This window comes from Salvelinus fontinalis, unplaced genomic scaffold (genome assembly GCF_029448725.1).
Source record: "Salvelinus fontinalis isolate EN_2023a unplaced genomic scaffold, ASM2944872v1 scaffold_1410, whole genome shotgun sequence".
In the NCBI taxonomy this organism is placed as follows: Eukaryota; Metazoa; Chordata; class Actinopteri; order Salmoniformes; family Salmonidae; genus Salvelinus; species Salvelinus fontinalis.
Window position 1 is genome coordinate 6637 of NW_026601619.1, and position 3078 is coordinate 9714.

Consider the following 3078-nt stretch of genomic DNA (forward strand, 5'->3'; position numbering starts at 1 on the left):
GACATGAACCATTTGATCAAAAGGTACATGTTTGAACCGTAGCATTGAGTTGAATCTTTTCTACCAGATGTTGATCAACGTTGACCATTCAGCAATGGTGAGATTTCCGTGTATTGAGCGCTCGTCAGAACTGCCGAAATGTCCACAAACGGGTCTTTCCAGGCACAACTTTCTTCAATTATGGAGACGCTGATGACGTCTGCCGTTGCAGAGATTACAAAACGGGGTTCCCAGTTTTGTGAATTTAGTAGGTTATCGCACATATATACCATTTCAAATTGTTTGGTTTCCTCCAAACATAACAATGGTCATCATGGCCAAACAGTTCTATTTTTGTTTCATCAGACCAGAGGACATTTCTCCAAAAAGTAGGATCTTTGTCCCCAAACTGTAGTCTGGCAATTTTATGGCGGGTTGGAGCAGTAGCTTCTTCCTTGCTGAGCGGCATTTCAGGTTCTGTTGACATAGGACTCGTTTGACTGTGGATATAGATACTTTTGTACCTGTTTCCTCCAGCATCTTCACAAGGTCCTTTGCTGTTCTTCTGGGATTGATTTGCACTTTTCGCACAAAAGTACGTTCATCTCTAGGAGACAGAACACGTCTCTTTCCTGAGCGGTATGAAGGCTGCGTGGTCCCATGGTGTTTATACTTGCGTACTATTTTTTGTTATTGATGAACGTGGTACCTTCAGGCGTTTGGAAATTGCTCCCAAGGATGAACCAGACTTGTGGAGGTCTATATTTTATTTCTGAGTTCTTGGCTGATTTCTTTTGATTTTCCCATGATGTCAAGCAAAGAGGCACTGAGTTTGAAGGTAGGCCATGAAATACATCTACAGGTACACCTCCAATTGACTCAAATGATGTCAATTAGCCTATCAGAAGCTTCTAAAGCCATGACATCATTTTCGGGATATTTCCAAGCTGTTTAAAGGCACAGCCAATTTAGTGTATGTAAACTTCTGACCCACTGGATTTGTTATACAGTGAACTAGAAGTGATATAATCTGTCTGTAAACAATTTTGGGAAAAATGACTTCAGGGAACTTGGTGTTCTGAATTGTTCTTTACTATTTTCTGAGTTAACTTGGATTCTTTCTTAATTAGGAAACTGGAAATGCACGTTTTATTCTCTATAGGGAATGTGCGAACAACAGGCAAATGTATATCTTATAGGTGCATTTATGAGGTAGGAAAAGGGTCCTCCTCAAGTCGGATTTCAGCATTTAGTGTTCTACGGTCCTCTGCTATACCAACTGAGCTATTGAATGTGGTGAATTGTGGATAAACTTGAAGTGTTTTGAATTCTTCTGTATGATTGGATTCGTACACCTAGACTATTCTTATAGGAAACGTGAAATGCACATTTTATTCTCTATAGGGGGATGTGCGAACAACAGGTAAAAATAGTGTTTGGGGCGCATAGATGAGGCAGAAAAATGTTCGTCCTTCGAGCCAGATTTGAACCAGCGACCTAAGGATTTCAGCATTAAGCATTCTACAGTCCTCCGTTCTATCAACTGAGCTATCGAAGGGACATGAAAATTCCATTGGAGCAAAAGGTACATGTTTGAACCGTAGCATTGAGTTGAATCTTTTCTACCAGATGTTGATCAACGTTGACCATTCAGCAATGGTGAGATTTCCGTGTATTGAGCGCTCGTCAGAACTGCCGAAATGTCCACAAACGGGTCTTTCCAGGCACAACTTTCTTCAATTATGGAGACGCTGATGACGTCTGCCGTTGCAGAGATTACAAAACGGGGTTCCCAGTTTTGTGAATTTAGTAGGTTATCGCACATATATACCATTTCAAATTGTTTGGTTTCCTCCAAACATAACAATGGTCATCATGGCCAAACAGTTCTATTTTTGTTTCATCAGACCAGAGGACATTTCTCCAAAAAGTAGGATCTTTGTCCCCAAACTGTAGTCTGGCAATTTTATGGCGGGTTGGAGCAGTAGCTTCTTCCTTGCTGAGCGGCATTTCAGGTTCTGTTGACATAGGACTCGTTTGACTGTGGATATAGATACTTTTGTACCTGTTTCCTCCAGCATCTTCACAAGGTCCTTTGCTGTTCTTCTGGGATTGATTTGCACTTTTCGCACAAAAGTACGTTCATCTCTAGGAGACAGAACACGTCTCTTTCCTGAGCGGTATGAAGGCTGCGTGGTCCCATGGTGTTTATACTTGCGTACTATTTTTTGTTATTGATGAACGTGGTACCTTCAGGCGTTTGGAAATTGCTCCCAAGGATGAACCAGACTTGTGGAGGTCTATATTTTATTTCTGAGTTCTTGGCTGATTTCTTTTGATTTTCCCATGATGTCAAGCAAAGAGGCACTGAGTTTGAAGGTAGGCCATGAAATACATCTACAGGTACACCTCCAATTGACTCAAATGATGTCAATTAGCCTATCAGAAGCTTCTAAAGCCATGACATCATTTTCGGGATATTTCCAAGCTGTTTAAAGGCACAGCCAATTTAGTGTATGTAAACTTCTGACCCACTGGATTTGTTATACAGTGAACTAGAAGTGATATAATCTGTCTGTAAACAATTTTGGGAAAAATGACTTCAGGGAACTTGGTGTTCTGAATTGTTCTTTACTATTTTCTGAGTTAACTTGGATTCTTTCTTAATTAGGAAACTGGAAATGCACGTTTTATTCTCTATAGGGAATGTGCGAACAACAGGCAAATGTATATCTTATAGGTGCATTTATGAGGTAGGAAAAGGGTCCTCCTCAAGTCGGATTTCAGCATTTAGTGTTCTACGGTCCTCTGCTATACCAACTGAGCTATTGAATGTGGTGAATTGTGGATAAACTTGAAGTGTTTTGAATTCTTCTGTATGATTGGATTCGTACACCTAGACTATTCTTATAGGAAACGTGAAATGCACATTTTATTCTCTATAGGGGGATGTGCGAACAACAGGTAAAAATAGTGTTTGGGGCGCATAGATGAGGCAGAAAAATGTTCGTCCTTCGAGCCAGATTTGAACCAGCGACCTAAGGATTTCAGCATTAAGCATTCTACAGTCCTCCGTTCTATCAACTGAGCTATCGAAGG

General features: G+C 40.6%; 2 non-coding genes across 2 annotated transcripts; both read right to left on the reverse strand.

Annotated features, from left to right (window-relative positions):
- Nucleotides 1–1448: 1448 nt before the first annotated feature.
- trnay-gua (transfer RNA tyrosine (anticodon GUA)) lies at nucleotides 1449–1537 on the reverse strand. The gene is given in 2 exon segments: nucleotides 1449–1484; nucleotides 1501–1537. It is a non-coding gene; the product is annotated as a tRNA-Tyr (tRNA).
- A 1452-nt stretch (nucleotides 1538–2989) lies between these two features.
- trnay-gua (transfer RNA tyrosine (anticodon GUA)) lies at nucleotides 2990–3078 on the reverse strand. Its single transcript is given in 2 exon segments — nucleotides 2990–3025; nucleotides 3042–3078. It is a non-coding gene; the product is annotated as a tRNA-Tyr (tRNA).